The sequence below is a fragment of the Canis lupus genome, chromosome 17 (genome assembly GCF_048164855.1).
Source record: "Canis lupus baileyi chromosome 17, mCanLup2.hap1, whole genome shotgun sequence".
In the NCBI taxonomy this organism is placed as follows: Eukaryota; Metazoa; Chordata; class Mammalia; order Carnivora; family Canidae; genus Canis; species Canis lupus.
In genome coordinates this window covers 62,257,788-62,275,276 of record NC_132854.1, presented here as the reverse complement: position 1 = coordinate 62,275,276, position 17,489 = coordinate 62,257,788, and the positions used below count along the sequence as shown (strand labels likewise).

Sequence of the window (17,489 nt, the reverse complement as noted above, 5' to 3'; positions counted from 1 at the left end):
GGAAATGAAGGACGTGACTCCCTTCTCAGGAGCATCACAGAGAATAAATAATGAGACAGAAACAAAGGAGCACAAGACTTGTGCACTGAGCCATACCAGGCTCTGGGAGGCCTTCCTGGGCTCGGGGGTGGGAGCTTCATCTTGTGAAAATGTCCGCAGTTCCTGAAGCCACCTTCAGTTTCAATGTCATTCCAATCAAAATCATGGTCGCAGATCTTAGAAATAGGAAAAAAAAAAACATAACATCCATCCGCCCGCCAAAATGACCCCGGACAGCAAATCAGTATTGGAGGAGCAGGCCAGAGAGGGACATGGCACTTTCCTATTTCAAACGATGTCACAGAGACACAGGATATAGCAGTGTTGTTCTCGCGCCCCTGGCTGGCTGTCAGTTAAGCATTCGACACCTGACCTCACCTCCCGTCCTGATCTCGGGGTCGGGGTCGTGAGTTCTAGCCGGGGGCTGGGCCATGGATGAGGCATGGAGCCTACTTAAACAAACCAGACACAAGGGAGGTGGTCCTGGCATAAGCTGAATGAGCAGAACAGAGATTCTAGAAGGAATTGTGCTCTGATACAACTGATTTTTTTTAACTTAATTTAATTTAAACCCAATTAATTAATGGATAGTGTATTATACTTTCAGAGGAAGAATTCAGGGATTCACCAGTTGGAGATAACAGCAGTGCACGTGACATCACGTGCCCTCCTTCATGCCGGTCCCCTGTGATCCCCTCACCCGTCCCCTACCCTCCAGCGACCCTCAGTTTGTTTCCTATAATTAAGAGTCTGTATTTCCTGCATCTGTTTTCATCTTATTTGTTTTTCCTTCCCTTCACAGATGTTCATCTGCTTTGCTTCTTTAATTCCACCTATGAATGACACCCCACAGTCATTCTCTTTCCCGACTGACTTATTTCACTTAACATGATTTCTCTAGTTCTATCCACATCATTGCAAATGGCAAGATCTCCTTCTCTTTGATACCTGAGCACCATTCCTCTCTCTATGACCATCATCTATCTCCCATCCTCTTTATTCATCATCTGCCTGAGGGCACCGAGATACCTCACACAGTGTGGCTACTGTGGACCTGGCTGTTGTGGACATTGCGGTGCAGGTGCCCTGAGTCTCACTGTATCTGTATCTTCGGAGTCAGCTCCAGGCCCTGCACCAGCTGGTTGCAGGGCGTCTGTATTTGTAACTTCCTGAGGAGCCTCCACACTGTTTCCAGGGCGGCTGCACCAGCCCGCAGTCCCACCCACAGTGGAAGGGAGTTGAGTGAATTTTGCAGGACTTGCTAAAGTCTGGTCCACATTTCATTTTGCAGTCTGTGGGCTCCAATTCCTTGTCCTTAAGTATTTCTGGGGAAGCCGGGTGTTGGACTCCTTTTCAGTGAGACGTTTCCAATGCTAACAGGCCACAGCTGGAGCCTGGAAGGAGGCAGGTGTGGCCCCCTGCACCAGCAAGCCGCCTCCTGCACAGCCTCCTGCAGCGCCTAGCATCGCAAAGGGGGCGCTCAAGCCCAGGCCTCACCCAGGGTGCCCGCATGTGCAGTAGGCCTCATCTGCCTGCACTAATAGGAGCCAGCCTGTGCTGGGGAAGCCTGATGAAGACATGGGGACGCGTCCACCCTGATCAGCCACAGCCTCCTCAGGACGCGCAGGGAGTCTAAAGGGGGATATTGGGCCGTGTTCACGCTGAGAGGAGCCCCGGTCCTCTCAGGACCCTCGGTGAGGCTTCAGGAAGATGTTGGCCCACATACACCCTGATAGGAAACCCTGAGCTACCTCAGGACCCGCGGGGAGGCTTCAGGAAATTGTGGGCCCGCATCCACGCTGACAGGAGCCTCTGGGCCACCTCAGGACCCGCGGGGAGGCTTCAGGAAGATGTGGCACCGTGTCCACTCTGGCAGAAACTCCCAGACCCCTCAGGATATAAGTTGAGGCTTCTGGAAGCCGGCGGCCGCATTCAGAGTGACAGGAGCCACGGCCTCCTCAGTACCCTCAGTGACATTTTGGTAGTACGTGTGGTCATGTCCACACAACAGGATGCTGACTTCCTCAGGACCCCTGGTCTAGTCTTTGGGAAATATGGGTATGCGTCCATGCGGACAGAAGACCCCAGCCTTGTCAGGGCCTCTGGTGAGGCTTAAGAAAGATGTGAGTGCCGCATGCACACTGACAGGAATCTCCGGCCTTCTCAGGACACACTGTGAAGTTTTGGGAAGATTTGGAGCCCTGTCAATGCTGACAGGAGCCCCCAGCCTCCTCAGGTCTTATGGTGAGGCTTGAGGAAAATGTGGGGCCACGTCAACACTGACAGGACCCCTGTCCTCCTCAGGACCTGCACTTTGGCTTCGGGAAATATGGGGCTGGGTCTATGCTGACAGGAGCCCACAGCTTCATCAGGACCCACAGTGAGTTTTCTGGGGGATGTGAGGCCATGTCTAGGCTGACAGGAGCCCCCAGACTCCTGAGGACTTGCTGTGAGGCTTCCAGAGGATGTGAAGCATAGTCCACAGTGACAGGAGACCTGGCGTCTTCTGGACCCACTGACTATGACACAGGAACACTTGGGGCCATGTCCGCACTCACAGGAGCCTGGCTTCCTCAGGACCCCCTGGAGGACTCTGGAGACGCCGTTGGGGGCCACGTCCATATCAGAACGGACTCCTCTGAACCACAGGGTAAGTGAATGAGTAGAATGAATGGTAGGGTCAGGGGAGGGGAGGCAGTTGGTGGTTAGCCTTAGGTTAGATGTTAGGTGTTAGTGATTATGCTCATGGTTATGGATTAGAGGTGAGGGTGAGGGATAAGGGTAAGGGTCAGTGGCTAGGAGTTAGGATGTGGGTTAGGGGTAGGGATAGGATTTAGAGTTAGGTTAGGGTTTAGGCTTTAGGGATTAAGGCACGAGTTTTGGAGTTGGGGTTAGGGTTATGGTTAGAGTTAGTGTTGGGCTTAGGTTTGCAGTTAGGGTTAGGGGTTAGGGTGTGAGTTAGGGTTAGGGGTTAGAGTTAAGAGTTAGAGTTAAAGTTAGTGCTAGGTTTAGGGTTAGGGCGAGGGTTACTTTTAGGATAGGGGTTAGGGCTAGGGTTAGGGTTAGTGTTTGGTTAGGGGTTAGGGTTAGGGTCAGGTCAGGGTCATGGTACGGTTTTGGAAAAGGGTTAGGGAGTGGGTTAGGGGTTGGTTTTAGGGTACGGGTTAGGGTACAGTTTGGGGTATGAGATAGGATTAGTATTAGAGGGTTAAGGTTAGGGTACAGGTTAAGGTTAGGAATAGGATTTGAATACCTTATTTTAAGGTTAGGGTTAGAGGTTAGTGTTCGGGTTAGATTTAAGTTAGAGGTCAGGGTGAAGAGTTCATAATAGGATTAAGAGTTAGCGTGAGGGTTGGCAGGAAGGTTCAGTGAATGTGTTTTGGTCTTGGGGTTTGTGTTTGGTTTTCGATTAGTGATGGGTCTTGTTTAAGGGTTAGGTTAACATTATGATTAAGTGTAGGGTTAGGGTTATGTCTGTGTATGGTTAGAGTTTGGATCTTGACATGTGCCTCCACGGGGACTCCTAGTATCTTGTGCAGTTTATTTTTTTAATTTTTTTTTAATTTTTTAAATTTATTTATGATAGTCACAGAGAGAGAAAGAGAGAGAGGCAGAGACATAGGCAGAGGGAGAAGCAGGCTCCATGCACTGGGAACCCGATGTGGGATTCGATCCCCTGTCTCCAGGATCGCGCCCTGGGCCAAAGGCTGGCGCCAAACTGCTGCGCCACCCAGGGATCCCTCTTGTGCAGTTTAGATTTATGCACTCTATTTAGGTTTTGGGTTCAAAGATAGCCTGACTCCACCAAGTCAGTGGCCTCCCCAGAGAATCAAAATACAGGCTTCTGTTGGAGTCAGAATAGACATGGCAGGATTCTCCCGAGCTGAGCTAAGGAGGGTATTTGAGGCTCTAAAGACTCTTTATTTGGATTTTCAGTTGCCTTTCTGATTTTATCTCTAGTGCACACATATTTCATCAATACTACCAATTATTATTTTAAAGTTTAACTTGAATTACTGTTTCTAACACAGTATAATATAGTTTCAGGCTTACCACATAGTGATTCAACCCTTGGATAGAATGCCTGGTACTGGTCACAGTGCCCTCCACTATCCCCATCCCCTGATTCCCCATCCCCCCCACATCTCTGGTATTTATTAGTTTATTCTCTGTGGTTAAGAGTGTGTTTTTTGGGATCCCTGGGTGGCGCAGCGGTTTGGCGCCTGCCTTTGGCCCAGGGCGCGATCCTGGAGACCCGGGATCGAATCCCACATCGGGCTCCCGGTGCATGGAGCCTGCTTCTCCCTCTGCCTGTGTCTCTGCCTCTCTCTCTCTCTCTCTGTGACTATCATAAATAAATAAAAATTAAAAAAAAAGAGTGTGTTTTTTTTTTGTTTGCTTCTGTCATCCCCCCCTCTGTCCCTTTGCCAGTTTGTTTGGTTTCTTAAAATTCACATTTGAATGCAATTGTATGGTATTTGGTATCTGTCTTTCTCTGACTGAGTTCATTTAGCATAAGTCCTTTCCACTTCTCCCACGTCATTGTAAATGGCTTCATTTCATCCCTTCTGATGACCCAGTGATGTCGCAGTGGGTATATTTACCACATCGTCTCTGCCCATTCATCAGTCGATGGGCATCTGGGCTGTATCCACAGTTTGGCTCTTGTTGATAATGCTGCTACAAACACTGGGCTGCGTGTCCCTCTTTGAAACTACTAAGCGACTTTTGTATCCTCGGGGTAAATACCTAGCTCTGCAATTTTGGAATCGTAGGGTAGCTCTATTTTTAACATCTTTTATAAATTTTTTTTATGATAGTCACAGAGAGAGAGGCAGAGACACAGGCAGAGGGAGAAGCAGGCTCCATGCACTGTGAGTCCGACATGGGATTCCATCCCGGGTCTCCAGGATCGCGACATGGGCCAAAGGCAGGTGCCAAACCACTGCACCACCCAGGGATCCCCTTTTTTTAACTTCTCAAGGACCCTCCACAGTGTTTTCCACATTGGCTGCACCTGTTCGTATTGTGATGTATTTCCCCCTTAGGACTGCTTTTACTGCATCCCAAAGATTTTGAATGGTTGTATGTTCATTCTCATTAGTTTCCATGAATCTTTTTAATCCTTCCTTAATTTCCTGGTTGACCGTTTCGTCTTTTAGCAGGATGATCCTTCACCTCCACGTGTTTGAGCTCCTTCCAAACTTCTTGTTGTGATTTAGTTCTAATTTCTTTTTTTCATTATTTTATTATTAATTTTAATTTATGATAGTCACACAGTGAGAGAGAAAGAGAGGCAGAGACACGGGCAGAGGGAGTGCTCTTCTAGCACCGGAAGCCCGACGTGGGATTCAATCCCGGGTGTCCATATTCACGCCCTGGGCCAAAGGCAGGCGCCAAACTGCTGCACCACTCAGGGATACCTTAGTTCTACTTTCAAGACATTATGGTCTGAGTATATGCAGGGGACAATCCCAATCTTTTGGTATCAGTTCAGACCCGATTTGTGCCCCAGTATGTGGTCGATTCTGGAGAAAGTTCCATGTGCACTTGAGAAGAATGTGTATTCAGTTGAGTTTGGATGTAAAGTTCTGTAGATTTCTGTGAAATCCATCTGGTCCAGTGTATCATTTAAAGCTCTCGTTTCTTTGGAGATGTTGTGCTTAGAAGACCTATCGAGGGTAGAAAGAACTAGATTGAAGTCACCAAGTATAAGTGTATTATTATCTAAGTATTTCTTCACTTTGGTTATTAATTGGTTTAAATATTTGGCAGCTCTCACATATGGGGCAATATATTGAGGATTGTTAAGTCCTCTTGTTGGATAGATCCTTTAAGTATGATTTACTGTCCCTCTTCATCTCTCACTACAGTCTTCGGGGTAAATTTTAGTTTATCTGATATAAGGATGGCTACCCCTGCTTTCTTTTGAGGACCATTTGAATGGTAAATGGTTCTCCAAACATTTATTTTCAGGCTGTAGGTGTCCTTCTGTCTAAAATGAGTCTCTTTTAGACAGCAAATTGATGGGTTCTGCTTTTTTATCCAGTCTGAAACCCTGCGCCTTTTGATGGGGTCATTAAGCCCGTTCACATTCAGAGTTACTATCAACAGATATGAGTTTAGTGTCATCATGATATCTATTCAGCCCTTGTTTTTGTGGATTGTTCCACTGAACTTCTTCTTAAAGGGGAATTTTAAGAGTCCCCCTTAAAATTTCTTACAGAGCTCGTTTGGAGGTCACTTATTCTTTCAGTTCCTGCCTGTCTTGGAAGCTCTTTATCTCTCCTTCCATTTTGAATGAGATCCTTGTTGGATAAAGTATTCTTGGTTGCATGTTCTTCTCATTTAGGATCCTGAATATATCCTGCCAGCCCTTTCTTGCCTGCCAGGTCGCTGTGGAGAGGTCTTCTGTTACCCTAATGCTCCTCCCCATAAAGGTCAGGGATTTCTTGTCTCTTGCTGCTTTAAGGATCTTTTCTTTATCTTTGAAATTTGCAAACTTCACTATTAAATGTGGAGGTGTTGGACGGTTTTTATTTATTTTAGAGGGGATCTCTCTATTTCCTGGATCTTAATGCCTGTTTCCCTTCCCAGATTAGGAAAGTTTTCAGCTAGGATTTGTTCAAATACATATTCTGGACTTCTGTCCATTTCGACGCCCTCTGGAACCCCAATTAAACGTAAGGTTTTCTTCCTCAGGCTGTCGTTTATTTCCCTTAATCTGTCTTTCTGGTCTTTTAATTGTCTGTCTCTTTTTTCCTCAGTTTCCCTCTTTGCCATCAACTTGTCTTCTATGTCACTCACTTGTTCTTCCACCTCGTTAACCCTTGTCGTTAGGACTTTTAGTTTGGATTGCATCTCATTCAATTTATTTTTACTTTCTGCCTGATTGGATCTAAATTCTGCAGTCATGAGTCTATTGAGTCCTTTATGCTTTTTTCTAGAGCCACCAGTAGCTGTATAATAGTGCTTCTGAATTGGCTTTCTGACATTGAATTGTAATCCAAATTTTGTAACTCTGTGGGAGAGAGGACTGTTTCTGATTCTTTCTTTTGAGGTGAGGTTTTCCTTCTAGTCATTTTGCTCAGTGCACAGTGATCAAAAACAAGTTGTATTGGGAAAAGGAGAAAAATAGAGGAGAGAAAGAAGGAAAGAAAAGAGAAAGAAAAAAGAATAAAGGAAGAAAGAAGGAAAAAAGAGAATAAAAAGAGAAAGAAAAAGAAAGAAAGGGGGAAAAGGTTGGGGGAAGCAATCAGAAATGAAAAAAAAAACATTGGGGAGTATCTTCTTATTCTGTATACTTTAAGTCCCTTGAATTCCCCTGGAACTTGTCCGTCTAGCTGGTCTTCTGGGGGATGGGCTTGTTATGCTGATTTTCAGGTGTTAGCCGTTTGGGGAGCTGATCTGCCCCCTGCCTGTTGCAGGGCTCAGTGGGGGTTGTTAACCCCGTGAGACCCCAGGAGGAACAATCCCAGGGGCAGAGGCCAGCTCTGGAAACCTGGATTCAGCCCCCCCAGTTACTCCGGAGCAGTCCGTCTGACAGTTCAGGAGGCTCCGGGGCAGGGCCTCTGATCTGCTCAGCTCTGGGCAGGAGGGTCCTTGTGGTCCTGGGCCCCCCCGGCCTCTGCCTGTCTCGGGCGAGGCCAGATCCTGGGCTGTGTACCGGAGTCCTGTCCTCCGGGGCCTGCACTGTTGGATTCGAGCTCCCGGCCGTGCAGCCGCCTCTCCACCAAACCGCCTCCCCAGCCCCACTGAGCTGCTCCTGGAGCCTCACAGCCCCCTCTGCCCGGAGCCTTTTCCTCTGCCCTAGGCGCCGCAGCCAAGCCCCTCCCAGGTTCGTGCAGCCCCTTCACCACAGAGCCACCGCCCGAGCCCCTTGGAGCTGCTCCAGGGTCAATGCATTTGCCGTGTACCCCTTAGTGAGCTCAGTGGACTCTCTTGGGAATGCAGGTGTCTGTTAGTGTCCCAGGGAGCCCGAGGGCATCCCCGCCCTCCAAGGTCCTGCGCTGACTCCCTGCGGGCCCAATTCCACCCTGGAAGGTTGGTTCAGCTCCTGCTTCTCTGGGACAGAGCTCTCCTGACTGGGAGGCACTCGCTGTGGCCATAGCCTGGATCTTCGCAGGACCCCTCCCCTTGGATGCCCTTTGTTTCTTTATTTCTTTTCCCCCGTCTTCCTACCTTGATAGATGCGCAAACTTTTCATACTGTAGCATTCGATCTGGTGTCTTTTTAAATCTCAGGCCGAATTCGTAGATTTTCAGGATGATTTGAAGGTTAGTTAGGTAATTTGGTGGGTACAGGTGACTTGGGGACCCTACTCTTCCGCCATCTTGCCCCTCCTCCTGTATGTTGCCTTTTAGCTTTGGTTGTTTCCTTCACTTTGCAGAAACTTTTCAATTTGATGAAGTCCCAATAGTATTTTTGCTTTTGTTTCCCTCACCTCAGAGGCATATCTAGAAAGAGGATCCAATGGCCAATGTCATAGATGTTGCTGCCTCTCTTTTCTTCTTTGTATGGTTTCAGGTCTCACAGTTAGGTCTTTCATCCATTTTGAATTTATTTTTTATATATATCGTATAAGAAAGTGGTCCAGTTTCATTCTTCTGCATGTGGCTGCCTGGTTTTCCCAACACCATTTGTTCTTATCCTGCGGTCAGGGTTAGGGTTTGTTGAAGAGACTGTCTTTGTGACTTTGGATATTCCTTCCTGCCTTGTTGTCGATTAATGGATCATAGAGTTACAGGTTTGTATCTTGTTTCGGCTTTCCATTCTGTTCTATTGATCTAAGCATCTACGGTCGGGAGATCCTTGAATGCTGATTCAAATTCTTTGCTGGTTATCTGTCTGTTCAAGTTTCTTATTTCTTCCTTCTTCATTTTTGCTATGTTATATATTTCCAGTAATTGATCTATTTCTTCCAGGTTCTTGGTTGCTGGCATATAATTTTTCATAATGTTCTCTTATAATCGTTTGTATTTCTCTAGTGTTGGTTGTTATTTCTCTTTTCCTTTGTGATTTTATTTGGGACCATTCTCTTTTTTATCTTTGTTCTTTTTTAAAGATTTTATCTATGTATTCATGAGAGACACAGAGAGGCAGAGGTATAGGCAGAGGGAAAATGAGGCTCCATGCAGGGAGCCTGATGTGGGACATGATCCCCCAGGACCCTGGGATCATGACCTGAGCCAAAGCAGATGCTCAACCACTGAGGCACCCAAGTGCCTTGCTGATTCAATTCCTTTGCTTTTATATGTCTGTTCACATTTTCTATTTCCTCCTATTTAGGTTTCCTCGTTTGACATTTCTAGGGATTTGTCCATTTCTTCCAGGTCTCCCAGTTTGTTAGCGTATAATCTTTCATAGTGTTCTCTTATAGTTGTCTTATTTTTCTGGTGTTGATTGTGATCTCTCTTCTCTCATTTGTGATTTTATTTATTTAGGTCTTTTCTCTTTTCTTGTTGATAAGGCTGGCTAGGGCTTGATTCAATTTATTAATTATTTTGAAGAATCATCTCTTTGTTTCGTTATTCCATTCTACTGCTTCGTTGATTCTGTATTGTTTATTTCTGCTCTCATCTCTATTTTTCCCCTCTTCTATAAGCTTTAGGCTTTGTTTTCTATTTCTTTTCCAGGTCCTTAAGGTGTAGGGTTAGGCTGTGTATTGGAGACTTCTTGTTTCTTGAGGTAGGCCTGTATTGATATGTACTTCCCTCTTAGGACTGCCTTTGCTGCATCCAAGAGGCTTGGAGAAACATGTTTTCATTTTCGTTTGTTTTAAATTTCCTCTTTAATTTCCTGATTGCTCCATTCTCTAGTAGGATGATCATAAACTCAACGTATTTTTGGTCTGTCCAAATTTTTTCTTACTGTCGACTTCGAGTTTCATAGTGTCGTGGTCTGACAACGTACAGGGTGTGATATCAACCTTCTTGTACCTGTTGTACCTGTTTAGGGCTGATTTGTGGCCCATGATATGACCTGTTCTGGAGAATGTCCCATGTGCACTTGAAAGGAATGTGTACTCTGCTTTAGGTTGAAATGTTCAGACTATATCTGTTGAGTCCCTGTGTTCCAGTGTGTCAAGGCTATTGTTCCCTTGTTGATTTTCTGTATAGATGATCGGTCCATTGCCATAAGTGGGTGTGAAAATCCTCTGTCATTGTATTATTATCAGTGAGTTCCTGTAAGTTTGTTGTTAATTGGTTTCTATATTTAGGTACCCCCATGTTGGCAGCATAAATATTTAGTTGTTTCATCTTGATAGTCTTTTTAATTATGAAATAATGCCCTTCTTCATCTCTTCTTACAGTATTTGTTCTTTCTTTTTTGAAATGTAAATATTTTATTTATTTATTCATGAGAGACACACAGAGCAGCAGAGGCAGAAACATAGGCAGAAGGAGAGGCAGGCTCCACACAGGGAGGCCGATGTGGGACTCGGTCCTGGGATCCTAGGATCACACCCTGCGCCAAAGGCAGATGCTCAACCACTGACCCACCAGGTGTCCCCCAGGGTTTGGTTTCAAATCTAGTTAGACTGATATAAGTATGGGTCCTCCAGCTTTCGTATGGTATCCATTACCGTGATAGATGGTTTTCCATCCCCTGACTTTCAATCTCCCGGTGTCTATAGGTCTAACGTGAGCATCTTGTAGGCAGCATACAGATGGATCTTGTTTTTTTAATAACGATTTTATTTATGAGGGAGTGAGAGAGAGAGAGAGGCAGAAAATTAGGCAGAGAGAAAAGCATGCTCCCCACCAGGAGCCCAATATGGGACTGGATCCCAGACTCCAGGATCACAGCCTGAGTCAAAGGCAGAGGCTCAACCCCTGAGCCACCCAGGCATCCCGGATCCTGTTTTTTAAGCTACTCTGATACCCTATATCTTTTGATTGGAGCAATTTTTCTATCAGCATTCAGAGTGATTATTGAAAAATATGAACTTACTGCCTTTGTGTTACCGGTAGAGTTGGTGTTGCTGGTGACGTTCTCTGGTCCTTTCTAGTCTTTGTTGCTTTTGGTCTCTTTTTTCCCCCACTAGAAGAATCCCTCTTAAAATTCCTTACTGGACTGGTTTAGTGGTCATGAACTCCTTTATACTTTGTCTGTCTGGGAAATCTTTATCTCTCCTTCTTTCCTGAATGACACCCTTGCTGAAGAAAGAATTCATATGAATTGGACACCTGTAAAAAGAAATTTAAAAACATAAAATAAATTTTTGCTATTTTCATTGAGGAAAATGGCATTTAGGAGGAAAACCAGAAGCTGAAAGGGAGGAGGACAGATTTCACCCTCTGTAGCCTTCACAGGGACCTGGTGTCCTTTCCAAGGAGGGCCCCCCCCCCCTCCGTAGGATGCTTCCTTCCCCTCTGGGCCTCTTGTTGGAACCCACCAGGCACATCTCCATCCCTCTGACACCTCTGCAGTCGTGGTTTATACCATCTTTCTTTTTTTTTTTTAATTTTATTTATTTATTTATTTACGTTAGTCACAGAGAGAGAGAGAGAGGCAGAGACACAGGCAGAGAGAGAAGCTGGCTCCATGCATCGGGAGCCCGATGTGGGATTCGATCCCCGGTCTCCAGGATCGTGCCCTGAGCCAAAGGCAGGCGCCAAACCGCTGCGCCACCCAGGGATCCCCTATACCATCTTTCATGTATCCTTTTGGGGACCATAGCATCGTGTATGGAATCATCCGGCTACTTTTTGACAACATTGGGGGGGATTCTGACTTTTGTTGGTTTTAGGGTGTGTGTGTGTCTATCACATGCAGCTATCACGTGCAGCTATCGGATCCTCTGGCTGGGTCACCCAAATGCCGAAATGGTTGGCACAACATCATTTCTGGTGCTGGATCTGGGCAGCTAGCTGGGGTCTCCTGGCTGACCCTGTGCTCGCTGGTGCAATGACTTTCAGCTGGAGGGTCAGCTGAGCTGGAAATTCTGGCTCAACCACATTCTCATGACCTGCAGTGGGTCCCACCAGGTGCCGGGTGCTTCTATTCTCCCTGATGCCTCGCCAGCAGGGGGCCAGACCTTCGGGACGATCTGGGGGGAGCTCCTGAGGAGCCGGTTGCCCATGGCGGGAGCCCTGGGGCTGCCTGTGTGTGGGAGTCGGGGTGGGGATGGGGCTGGGGTTCTTCAGTCTGCTGTGCTGCCTGGCCTTCAGGCCGAGACCCATGCTCACCCAGCCCCTACTCACTAGGGTGAGGAGGATGCCCTCCATATGCTGGTGTGAGTTATCCAGCACCACAAGGTGTGCAGGCTGAGTCCACCTGGTGCGGGTGGCCCAGGTGCATGAGCTGCAAGTGTGGGACCCAGGAAATTTAACAAAAATCTCCTACCCCTGGGCACACAGAGCAGGACTGATTCCATTTTGTGCTACACCCGCACTTCCCCTATGACCCTGACATGACCTGATTGTTGCTTAAGGCGCTGCCCCACCCTAGTCAGGCTGCTCAACACACCCTAATCAGAAATCAGCTCATAACAATGTAACCCCGCTTTGTGCCCGCCAAATCTGTGCGCCGATTCTGACCAAAGCAATAGGCCAGCTCAAGTGGATACTATAGGGTAAGGTGTAATTCAATCGGCCACCTGCGTGTGAGCTGACATGACTGTGCAACTTTCTGCATATCCCATGGGCCACTGGCCCTTATAAAGCTGCTACGCCTTTTAGTCTCGGGGTCCAAGTCCCTGCTCTGCTGTGTCGGGTGCACTTGGACACAAGCTCCAGCTTGTAAAGAAATCCTTGGGAGTTTGCAATGGTGTTGGCTCCTCAGTGGTTTCTCAGATTCATAATGTTGGGCACAACACAAGGGCCTACTGTCCTGACATCCCTTCTAGGGCCATGCTGACCGCCCTGCAGGCCCTCTCTGCCCCGGGCACACAGTCAAGCGAATGCAGTGAGGGGAGGAAGTGCCCCACACCCAGCCAGCCACAGCCTCCTGTACAGAGGGAGCACAGACCTCCGGGTCGCTTTGCACAGACCCTGGTGACCTGAGGCTTCCTGGCTGTCACTCTGTCCCAGGCCCTCCTGGCCCGCGGGGCGTAGCCTGAGTCCCAGTAAAGTCTGTTGCGTCTTGACCCCGGCATCTGGTCCAGTGGAAGGCACGTTGGGATGTCAGCTGGGTGTTGCTGGCGGCGCCCCTGCAGGGGCTGGTGGGGCCTAGGTGGTACCCCGTCCTCCTCTCTGGGGGTCTCTCCATGCCCCATGAACAGTGTTCTGGGAGACACAGAAACGGGCTGGCTGTGCATTTTCACACCACACACTTTATTGACTTTCTACAGCAAACGGGCTCAGAGCTCAGAGCCTTCCCCTGGGGAGGGAGACCTTTCTGTCCTTTAGGGGAGGGCAAGAATGACATGGGTTGGGGGGTGGGTGCTGGAGTCCCCCACCTGGGAGCATGTGTGGACTCTGGGTGGGGGCGTGTGTCCTGAGGTTTCAGTCTGAGAGATGGTTCTGAGGACAGCAGAGCTGACATGGACCTGCAACTCATGGGCTTCTGCGCTGGGTCCCAACAGGGCAGCTGGAACCCGGCCTCAGGCTCCCTGGTGCCCCAGCACCTGGAGGAGTCTGCCTTCTGGTGTGGGTGTGGGTGGGGCCCACCATCCTACCCCAGGGTCCAGGAGTCAACATTCAGCTGTGAGAGGGCTCGCTCAGCCCAGGGCCAGAATCCAGGGCCATGTGGGCTGGGTCCCATTAGTCTTTGTGTTGGGCCTGGGGCGGAGGCTCAAATCACCCCAACCCTCACAGAGCCCAAGGCCAGGCCAGCCCAGATCCCCATGGGTTAGGGGCTGGTGTCCTGCGGGGTGTGTATGCTAAATGAGGGACAGTGGGCGGAGGCAGGGCACAGTGGGTCCTCTGCACCACTCACCTGTACTCACCCTGTTGGGGGTTCCCTGTCTTCCCTCCTCCCTGTAACCCCTGGGTATTCTATGGGACACCCAGGCTTCTGATGGGAGCAGGGTATCCAGAGAAACCTGGGGAGGCTGAGCATGTCCCACAGGGGGCACCTGTACCGGGTCCTTGCTGAGGGCTGATGGTGTGGTGGTGGATGGTGTGGAAGCAAGGTTATGATGGTGGTGGAGTGTGGGGGATGGTGTAGGGGTGATGGTGTTGGGGTATAGTGTGAGTGGGGATTGTGTGGGGCTGTGTGGGTTTGAGGGGGATGGTGTAGGTGGGATGCCAATGGAGATGATGATGTAGGGGGATGGTGTGGGAGTGGGGAATGAGGGGGATGTCGTGGGGGGCCTGCGGACACAGGGCATCTCCTTCCTCTAAGATGCACAAGGAGACGTCTGCAGTTAAAGGCGAATAGTCTGGGGTTTGCAGTGACACCTGCCCCTGCCCTGGCTGGACCAGCAGCATTATCTGGGGATCATTATACTATGTATGTTTTCAAATTGCAAATTGTCTCAAATTAAATGCATAGAATTTAGAATAATATAAAGCATCGAGAGTGGGTGTCACTCTGGCCCGTCTGACCCTCATGGGATTGATGTTCGTCCTGCTCCAGCAGCGGCCATGCAGCCTGGCCTCCAGGTTCGGTTCCTCCCCCCACATCCCACACCCCATCCCCTGCTTCTCAGGAGGCCGTCCCTCTCCCCTTTGGTGTTCAGCTCCCATGGCAACACCTGAAGGCCCCATCCTACTGGGTTTCTCATCCCCGAGGCATCGGGAGTGTGGGCACGGGAGTCATCCCCAACATCCTACCATGGAGCAGTGTGTTTTTGGCTTCTATTGCTCCCCGGCCTCAGAAGCCCCATTTTCCCTACCCGGAAGGACCCGGGCCTCCCTCAGGGCCCCGAATCCCCCTGGCCCAGCAGCCTCACCTGACCCCCTAGCCATCCCAAAATATGGTGTGGCTGCCGAACGTCCTGTTGAAGTCCAAGTCTACCTGCGTGATGTCCCTGGAGGAGACCAGGGCCTCCTCCTTCATTTCCTGTGGGAAAACTGGGGAGGAGGAGCAGGCGTCAGGGAAACAGACCCCGACTTCTCACGAGCTGCCGTGCTGGGCAGGGAGCCCTGGGGCCACCATGGGAGTGTGTCCTGCCGAAACCTCCTTCCTTCCTCTGGGAGGCCGGGCATGGTGGGAGTGCCCACCGTGCCCGTGGGACCTGTGTGAGGGCCTGTGCCCAGCTGTTGTGGGCGGGGAGGTGACTGAGTGTCAGCCTGGGTGGGAGGGGATAGGGGTTCAGCCCAGGTGGGAGGGGACATGGGGGTGTTGTGCCCAAGATTGTGAATCCGAGAAACCACTATGGAGCTGACACTGATGCAAACACACAAGGGTTGATTTCCAAACTCGAGTTTGCGTCCAAGTTCACCCGACACAGAGGAGCAGGGACTTGGACCTCGTGGTGGGTTTTTGCTTAGTTTTTAGGACTTGTCTCAGGGACCTCCAGAAGGGCTGGAGTAATTCCTCAAGTTCTGTTTACATTTTGATATGGGGCCTTCAAGGACATTGACCTCTGTTCTCATTCTAATAGGCGCTTCCAGCCCTTGGGGTGGGCTCAGTTCTTATTCTATTGTGGGGCTTTCTAGGACATTAAGCTGCAAACTTTTGTTTTTTTCCTGTAACTGAAGTAATGTAAATTTTACCTCTTCTTCACAGGGGCCTGGGATGGATGGACCTGTTCGAACCCTGAACTAAAGAGGAAAGACCTTCATTTTCTTGGCCTCCTTGCGTCCCCTCCCATCCTATCTAGCTCTTTCCCCCTTCCCCGGAGCTCCTGAGAGAGCAATTGCAAATGACCTCAACTTGGCAGGGTCTGTTGGGGGACAGGCCCAGGGATTTGGGATCAGGGAGACCTGGGGTGCGGGCATTCCGGCTGTGCATCGGGATTTGATACTGCAGACTCATTCCCTAAGGCTATCTTGACAACTGACTTTGTACATAGAAAAACTCTCCTTTATCTTTAAAAGATGAAGAGCCAGTCAAAGCCTTTTTTCTCTGCCCATCTGATTGCTCAGATTCCAATGTGAGACGTATTTCCTGTTAATAAGGATAATTTACTATCCGTAGTACTATGGTTAAAATATTCTGACACAATTAATTCAGAGGGATGAGGGTTTCTCACCTCCTTCTTCACAGCTCAGTCACTCCTCAGGAAATGCATCTTTATGGATTTGGAAAGAACTGAGAGACATTATTACCAATGGTCCTATTATTATGTGAAGGATCCTTCCCTGAGATTCTTCCCCTGTTTCAACTGACACTGACACACTTTGAACTCTTTGGAAGACAAATGTCAAGGAAATAAATGTTATGCATTGCTAATTTTAAATGCACTTGCAATATGGTGTCTATTATAATAGAAGTATTTTTATCTGATTTTTGCTATTTATTATCTGTTCCTGCTTTTCAGGTTGAGGAGGCATTATACGTGTTCATAAGTGTTTTTCTTTCCTTCTGATATAAAATTCTTACTTTGTTTCCATCAAAGGAACTCTTTAAGAATAAGGCAAAAGTTAATTCAACTATTCTTAAAATGTCTTCACACTTGGAGCCTGATTCATTTAAGTCAATTTTCAAAATAAATCTTATTTATTAGGAAAGAAACAATGATTTATAGGGAAATTGAGAAGATAGTACAGAACATTTGCATGCACTTGCACTCAGTTTCTCCAATGATTGATATATCAATACGGTACAAATATTAGCTAATGAATCAATATTAAAATATTCGCATTAACCAAAGACGATACTTTATTCAGATTTCCTTAGTTTTTGCTAAGTTACCACCCCTCATATGACCTTCCATTTGTCCTCCTGTTTTCTTAGGCTCCTCTGGATTGTGACAGTCTTTCAGCCTTTCCTTGTTGTTGTTGCACTGGAACACTTTGAGAAGTAGAGTATTTTGTAAAATTTCCCTCAGTTGAGACATGTCTGTTGTTTATCTCATGATTGAACTGTTTTTGTGGATTATATACAGAGATATACTGCCATTTTTATTATATCATATAAAGGATAGATACTATCAACATGATTTATCAGTCTTGGTATCGATCTGATCATCTTGCTGAGGTAGTGTTTGTCATCTTTCTCCATAGTTAAGTGATTCTTCCTCTTCTCCTTCTTCTTCTTCTTCTTCTTCTTCTTCTTCTTCTTCTTCTTCTTCTTCTTCCTATTATTATTATTATTATCATTATATTATCATTATTATTTTAAGTTTTTTATAATATATTTTGTAGAGGGAAGTTACTATATGTATTCCACACGTAAGAGTGGGAAGCTATGCTCACCAACTTGAGGGTGGAATGTCTGCACAAATTGTTTGAAATTCTTCTACATGGGAGATTTCTCTTCCTTGTGTGTTTTTTTTTTTTTTATTTTTCAAAGATGTTAATTATTTGAGAGAGAGAGAGAGGAGAGAAAAACCACGAGTGAGAGGGGCAGATGGACAGGGAGAAGCAGATTCCCTGCTGAACAGGGAGCCTACATTG

The 17,489-nt window shown here is 47.7% G+C and overlaps 1 long non-coding RNA gene across 1 annotated transcript in view; it reads left to right on the top strand.

Annotated features, from left to right (window-relative positions):
* Positions 1-16,261, top strand: part of LOC140608452 (uncharacterized) — a 35,904-nt gene extending 19,643 nt beyond the window's left edge. Inside the window, exon 3 of the long non-coding RNA XR_012010489.1 lies at positions 15,658-16,261. This is a non-coding gene — a long non-coding RNA (uncharacterized lncRNA). The remainder of the gene's footprint in view (positions 1-15,657) is intronic.
* Positions 16,262-17,489: the final 1,228 nt, after the last annotated feature.